Source organism: Anser brachyrhynchus, assembly GCF_964034855.1.
Source record: "Anser brachyrhynchus genome assembly, chromosome: 4".
NCBI lineage: Eukaryota > Metazoa > Chordata > Aves > Anseriformes > Anatidae > Anser > Anser brachyrhynchus.
Window position 1 is genome coordinate 15674655 of NC_137698.1, and position 7772 is coordinate 15682426.

At 43.9% G+C, this 7772-nt stretch overlaps 1 protein-coding gene across 4 annotated transcripts in view; it reads right to left on the bottom strand.

Annotated features, from left to right (window-relative positions):
* Positions 1-7772, bottom strand: part of SLC4A4 (solute carrier family 4 member 4) — a 231176-nt gene that overhangs the window by 165941 nt on the left and 57463 nt on the right. The gene's annotated exons all lie outside the window — the stretch shown is intronic.

The following is a 7772-nucleotide window of genomic DNA, read 5'->3' on the forward strand; positions in this document are numbered from 1 at the left end:
CTGCTTCAGAGAACAGTTAGCGCCGGTGGAACAGAAATAACCTTCCCATCATACGGCACCTTGAAATTTCCCAGGAGGGATCTGGAAGAGCATTAATTTCCCCACAGATGAAAACACAGGCCTCCAAGAAACAACAGACAAGCCGGGATGTTTTCAATGATGCATTAAGATGAAGTACTCTGGGTAGAAGAGCCATGGAAATTCACAAGGCCTGTTAGTGAACACAGCTGGTTCATGCATTAGAAACAAGGAACACGATTATTTCCTCCAGCACAGTGTAAGCACCAAGTACTATTCCCATTAGTGAATCTGAACACAGAGGCAAAAACTTAAACTAAAAGCAATCCTCTAGATAGGCTGACCAGGCATACTTCTGGGCTCACCACTTGGTCCTCACAGGACCTCACAGTGTTTCAGTATTCACCCTAATATTCAAGTCACTGCTTTTCCAGGTGAGTAGGAACTTGCCCTAAAGCTCACAAGGCTTCACTGAGCAGTTTGCTGAAATTTGGGTGAAATCTAAACAAGGTAACATTCCAGCTGGAGATAAAGCAGACCCAAATCACTGTCATTCCCCACAGCAAAGCAGCACCAGAACCCTCTGAACTGAGGGCAGACCTTACACCCTGAAGAGATTTGGCTCTTTGGGTCCCAGTAACAATTTTATGAGTGCAGAAGCATGCATGTCTCATAATGGTGATGCTTGGGCACAAAAATGACCTCTGCAAGAGGTTCCCGTGAAGGGAACCAAAGGTCTTTTAAGGGACCGAGCACACAGTTTCAGAGGACCAGCAACAGCAGGTGGATGCCTAGAACTGGACAACGGATGCTGGGCTGAGTGGCAGAGGCAGAAAAATTCATGTCTGTATGGAAACGACTGCAAAAATCTGTAACCAGGTAGCTGAACAAACTGAAATTGGGAAGTCCCTCAGGCTTAAGGGTCTTTAAACCAATAGTAATGTGCAATAAACTAATTCACAATTATATGGCAGTTGGCCAAAGAGAAGGGTCCGTGTGACCTGATCAGATGATGGGCTTTTGAGGAATGGGGCCAAATCCTTACAAATGGGCTACATATGGCCGAGTGTGGGGTTCACAACCTAATAAAGGCCATCAGGAGAACAGCCTGCAGTGAGCAACGTGCAGTAAAAAGTAAAACAGAGGCTCCAAGAGAGACAAAACCCAAGCTACAATTCAACAGAGAGACTAAATATGAAGGGACAAGATTAGAAACAACAAGGCTCTCCTCAGTTCTGCCAGCTCTGGCAAAAGGACCCCACATTCATTGCTAGGATGGAAGGGCACAAGAGAGCACCCAGCATCGGCAGTGAAGATGCAATGATTTACTTAATTAAGCAGGAAACTTGACCAAAGATCATTTTACGGATTTGTATTACTGCACTTTACACCTCAGTATTCAGTCCTTTACTAAAGTAACTGCAAGGGGCAGGGAACTGAGCTAGGCAGTGAAAGATATCATGCAAACCTGAGAATCTGTTGGTAACATCAGGCTCCTAGACCTTCAATATCTTCAAAAGGTCAGTTTAATCTTTACGCAAAGTGACCTCTGCAGTCTTTAAAAGGTTCCCACGTAACAACACTATAGTTAGCCAGACAGAAAGTGCTCCTAGCCATCTGTCTGATGCTTGCACTTCTCAATTTCAAACATATGCTCACCTGCTACCTACCAATGACCCAGACGAACTGCCAGATTCCTAACAAGATTCAGAGGCTGCTCCAGTGAAGCGTGTTTAAAAGGTGCGTTAGCCCTGAAGAACAGCACAGCTCTGAAACACAGAGCTCACTTACATTCAAGCCAAGAAGGTCTAAAATAGGGAGAGAAAAAATAAAATGATGTCTTCATACGGCTTCTTGAAGGTCCTACAAACCCTGTTTGTTCAGAAGGAGGAAATTAATTAGTCATTGCTAGGAAAGGATCACAACTTGTGCCACGAAGCCCTGAAGACACATGCCAATGACAGCTAAAAGGTACCACAATAAATTAATTGGTCGGCATTGTTTACACAGAACAATAAACATGTTTGGGGCATTCTCACTGAGCTTTATATAAGCCATTGCTAGACTCTTACCCACAACCCCATAAGCTGCTTTTCTTTCTCTCTTCTTTGGAGCTGTGTGAGGTTACAGAAGCCACCGAACCTGTCTTGCTGTTATCTGATCTAATCTGGCCAGTACTGCTTGGATTCTACTGGAAGAAAAAGAAACTTTAAAAAAAAAAAAAAAACAGCTTTTGGGAACAGGGCAGAGGAAGGGAGCCGTGCTGGGAAGGGCTGTTTGTTTTAAGTTTTAGGCTAAGCTGTTCAGAAACACGGCACCTTTGGATTTTCTGGCATCCACCTTCAGCAGTGACCACAGCTCCCTTAAAAAAATCACGTCCTCTTTTGAAATGGCCCGAATTACCACCCAAAGTGGATACAGCCCAGAACAACCCATCTTGGCTGAAAATCTTGATTTTATTTCCCATATTTCCATCTCATTAATTACCAAGGCTGACCAAATCACTACCAAGCTGTACTTGGCACTGCTCAATGCATACATGCAGGTAAGTTTTAGACCACTCTCCAATAGAAGCAAGAGCCTCAATTTTCATAGCTGCTGAGACTGTGTACCTAGGTCTTCAGTGGGAGGCCACTGACTGTTCCAGGCCATTGACTCTGGGACAACTTCTAACATTCTTCCTCTGAATTTTACAGGCACTGTGCACTGCATTATTTGGAGACCAAGAGTCTTACAAATACTGATGAACTGCTTCATGCAAGTCTATCAGAGAGAGACTTCCCTTCCCTTACATACAAGGGTAAACTTTGTGGTTATGCAGAGAAGTTAAATGTTGGCCTTTTCAGTAGGGACACAACTAGCATCCGGTTTGGTCAGCTTCAACATCAACCCCTACAAACTCAAGGCAGGGACAGGCAGAGAGGAAAAAATATCCATTTCTCTGAGGGAAAATCCAACACTAAAAGTGTCACCATCATCATGATACCAACTGTGAAGACTGAGCACAGATCAGCAACAAAAACAAGATACACAACTGCGACATGCCAGGCAGAAGTCTGCCTAAACCACCATCCCATTTCCTCTGGCAAGTGTCAGGCAGCTCAGGGGAAGTCCTCCTAACTGCCCGACTCTGTAGTAGTGAATCATGAGATAAGAAAACGGCCCTGCTGCAAACGAACCTTGATTCCAAGGCTGCAGTTATAACTAACCAGTGAGAGGGCACAGCACGTTTTATGAGGCAGACTGCAGCCAGAGCTGGGTGTAGGTGGAGGCCAAGCAGCTGCCAGCAGGGCACCAGGATGCAATGCAAACCACAGGGCACTCACTGGTGGGAGCCGCATTTACACAAAGGCCTCCTGACATCTCTCCAGTGGTACAAGGCTTCCTTCAAGGAAGCACCAAAGTTTTCCACATCTCTTTTCAGCCCCTTTTTTAATACTAAGAAAGTTCTCACAGCACTGTGCAACTGGAGGAGGGATGAGACCCAACTGAAAGGGTAGTCACTTGTCAGAGTGGTACGGAAACCCCTTCCTACACTGCCACGTACCTTAGGCTCAGAACGAGCACAGCGCAAAACTTACCCTCACTTAGAAGCAAACACAATCTTTCCTTTGCAATGGGCAAAACACAACATCTATTGACTCAGCTGTTCTTAAACCATTTTCTCCATTTCTTCTATAAGCACAGCCCACTTATCACTGCCTTATGTGAAGTCAGTTTATCATCATCTCCATTTTGATTGCAGTTTTTCCTCACCAAGTGTGCAGTAGGTGGGTGTCAGCACCTTCTCACACAACCCCAGCACCTTTAAAGCTAACGCTGATTCCTGCCAACAGATCTGAAAAGCATCTGCAATGACGAGAACAATACCTCAGACAACAATGGGTAAAACAGACACAGGCTGGAAAGTGCCAGTAGTAAACATGCTCATGGGTTTGCTAGCGTCGAGCTTCCAAGTGACCGAGCAGTGATACTACCTTAATGAGAGTGAAATTCTGAACAAACCACTTCACCGGTGACTTACGTTTCACAGACCTTGCAGCACGTACACAATCGACTTAACTAATCCACACACACGAAAATGGCTCCCAACTTTTCCATAGGGATTTACCTTACTGTCAAAAAGTCTGCAGTGAAGTCACAGCACTAGGACCTTGCTATTTATCATGAACCAGATAACGGCACATTTCAGCATCCTGTAAAAGTGTCCTGACAGAGTCTAAACTGGAATCTTTCATTCAGACACTGCACAGTTGAGAAGATCCAAACCACCCACCCCGTTTTTACTAACTGTGCAGGGCAGCATCCAGGTCCCAATCTGTGCCTGCTGGTCCCAAGCCATGTCATCTGCTGTATGGGAAGAGAGAAAAAAGGCAGTCCCTAGGTCCTCATCATTAAGCTTTTGCACAAGCACAGCCTGAGTCAGTTTTACCAAAACAAAATACAGCCTACTCTACCTCTACAGTTAAATTAAAGGCACCAAAGCAAATTAATGAAGTACAGTGTGTACTTGGATTTTACATGATTATTTTTTTAATTGTACTCGTTTCAGAAACAAATAAAAACTAATTGATATGAAACAGATTATTTCTGAAAACAGAGAAGGTCTGCCTACAGTCAGTGATCAAAAACCGAGGGCTGGGATAGAAGAAGAAAAAAACAAATTAAATAGGCAAACATAACTTATGTCTCCTACCTTCTGCCTGCTGTTAGTAAAGGTAAAGATTTTCACAGACATCTTTGCCCTTTTAACCTCTCTCCTCATTGATTCAACCATCAAGAAATAATCTTAGGCTTAAATCATAACACAGCTTTCTACCAGCAAAGTGTAATGACACTACAGGGTCAAGAATAGAAAGAACGGAGGAGGAAAGTGTGGGGAGCAGTCAGCTAAAATGGCAAAGGATGTCACTGCAAGTTGCTACAAAGACCCTGGTTTAAATCCCATAATGTTAACAGGATCCACAGCAAAGTTTTCACTGTAACAGAACCTCTTCCTGAAGTTAGTTCTTTCTAAGATGTACTCTCCACACGTTTACTTTGCAAATCAATCGAAATGTGGGACAAAACACCTGACGGAAGTGCTGGTCCCCTTCTCCTAAAGGACACAGCCAGAGCTACCCTGGCCTTCCAGTAACAGAGCTGTCAGACTTGAAACCAAGCATCCTCCACCCCACTGCAGGGTCAGGGCGGCAGCAAGCCTGAGGGAAGTTACACTTAAAGAGCCAAGAATACCTTATCTCAAAGGATAAGGTGGAGCTTTACTTTTCCCCTGTTGCAAAATTGGTTATTAAGTAATCTGTTTATGTCACACATACCAGCACTCCTAACAGTGGCATTACAGCACTATGTCATTACCTTCAAGGAAAGGAACGTGCAGTGCTCTAAATGAATGGGAATGGCTTTCTTACACAGGAGGTTCAGCTTAGGGCAGTGCCTGTTCTTGATTTCCCCCACGAAAGCCTACACTTTCTCACTTACTTTCCTTCTTCACTCTGAACTGGACCTAGGGAGCTCCCTTCTCTCGCCGAGTCACGTTTCGGGGCACTTCTGCTCCACATCAGTGAGGGGACAGCAAAGCAGCTCTTTGTAACTAAAATGCAGTGAATTTCTTAACTAAGCCATCTCACTGAAAAACGGGGGTACCTGCAAATGAATCATTTTCCAATGTCAACAGCTGATATCACTAATAAAATAGCAATGACATGCAGTGTAGGATTAGACTGAGGTGCCACCTTAGAGAAGCATTAAATCATCTCTGGAGCTAGGCCAAAGGGACATACTTTTGTAATGTACATAGGGTTTCTATTAATGTTATATTTACTTAGCAAGGGCATGACCGACAATCGCTCCAAGCTGAAAATGTCTCAACATCCTACTAACCAGAAATGCCCTGTTCCCCCTCCTTCCTTAACCAAGTCCTTCCCTCTCCCCCACACCACTACATAACCAAATCAGTGAGCAACATGCTAATCCAGAGCTGCTATCTCCACCTCACAAATATAATGCAGGGCCACCAGCCAGTAAAAAAATTAAAATAAAAAATAAAAGACTGACTTCAAGAGTTGCATTCTGGAGAGTTAATATGCAAGAGATGGATGCTCAGAATGACAACTTTCAAATACTGTCTTCATTTGTTTTAAATCAAACAGATTGAAAAGCAACAAAACCAGCCTGCTTTCTAAGCGTATCATAATGCCTCACCTCCCTGCTCAGTTGTTTTCCCACAGGTTTGGTGAAATTAATAGCTTTAAGCAACCTTCCTAAGGAATTTGATCAAAATTGACTACTTGGTGAAAAAATAAATTATTGGCAGAGGAATGAATAGGAAAGAGGCAAACAACTGTCATAGGTATGTTTTTCCTCCATGAAATCAGGTGAAAAACAAAAACTATCAGTAAAAAACTAAAATACATCTGGAGGTGACAATTCTGCTTGCAGTTACTTTCTTCTACAGAGGATGCCACCAGTGTAAACTATTCAGAAAAGTGAGTTATAACAATACCACAGAACTGGCTGATGTAATGGAGAGGGTTTTGAAGCTAACACCTCCTGGTCTCTAGACAAATGCTCTCCTCCTTGAAACTGTGCCACTCCACCTCTAATGCAGAAATCTAGCAAAGAGACTTAAAACGATCTGCACCAAGTGTCAGCCAAGGGCCTTCAACCTGGTGTTTTAACCCTTCCAATGGATATATGCCAGGACTGTAACTGTACATGGGGTGCATGTACACATACTAGGTGCACGCAGACATTACTTACATACAGACATACAGCTGTGTGCATAAAGAGTTAGGTATAATTAGGGACACACACCTTCTGTAATGAGGCAAATAAGTTCCCTTCAAAGTGCCAAAGCCTTTACCGATTCTTCGCACTGTGGTAATGCCTCCAGTTTGCAAGGCAAGCTCTGAATGTAAGGCTGTCCCCGTGCAGAAGAGCAGAGTGGCCAAGCAGCAACTTGCCAGTCGAATCTTACATGCCGCCCCCTCTGCAGCGTGACACTGACAGATGCTACAGCGTCAGCACTGGCTCTGGCACAGCCGGCGACTCCTTCTGTGATTTAGCTAGGTCATTCACAGGAGCCTGGCAAGAATCAAGGCACTGCCCTCTGCACGAACAAGGGAATTAGCTGGTTACACAGCTCCAAGTCTCTGGAGATTCAGACAAGCAGCTACAGTTCTCAGAGGCCTGTTGTGTGCAAACAGAAACACTGCATATTTTTTCACCTCCTCTTCCCCTTACCCCAGTGAGATGAACAGCAAGTGGTCTGCTAGCCCAAGTAAATCAAACAAGGATATCTGCATTGCAACATGGAGATAAAGACTTAAACATTAACCCAACCTTTTTCACTGCACCTTCAGACAGTTAAAACAGTCGCTCCCACACTGCTCTTCACAAACAACAATCTGTATTATATTCTTGGAGCATCACATATGAGTGATACATACCACAAGAGCATGTGGCAACATTTAAGGCAGTAAATTACAAGAAATATTCCCCCTCCCTCCCCTCTCAAATGTTTCCGCTGTGCCAAAGCATCAATTATTCCATGAGCAGAAGGCAATACAAAAACCCTGTCATTCCATCCCTGCAGACAGCAAATGGCCTCATTAAACCCAACATGATGATTTACAACTACTGAGCCCAGATCACTTCATACATGAGGGGAAGAAAACAGAAGCGTTTACACGAAATGTCTGCTCTGACTTCTGGGAAGTGTTCTTATCAATCGTTTTTGCAGATTATTTTCT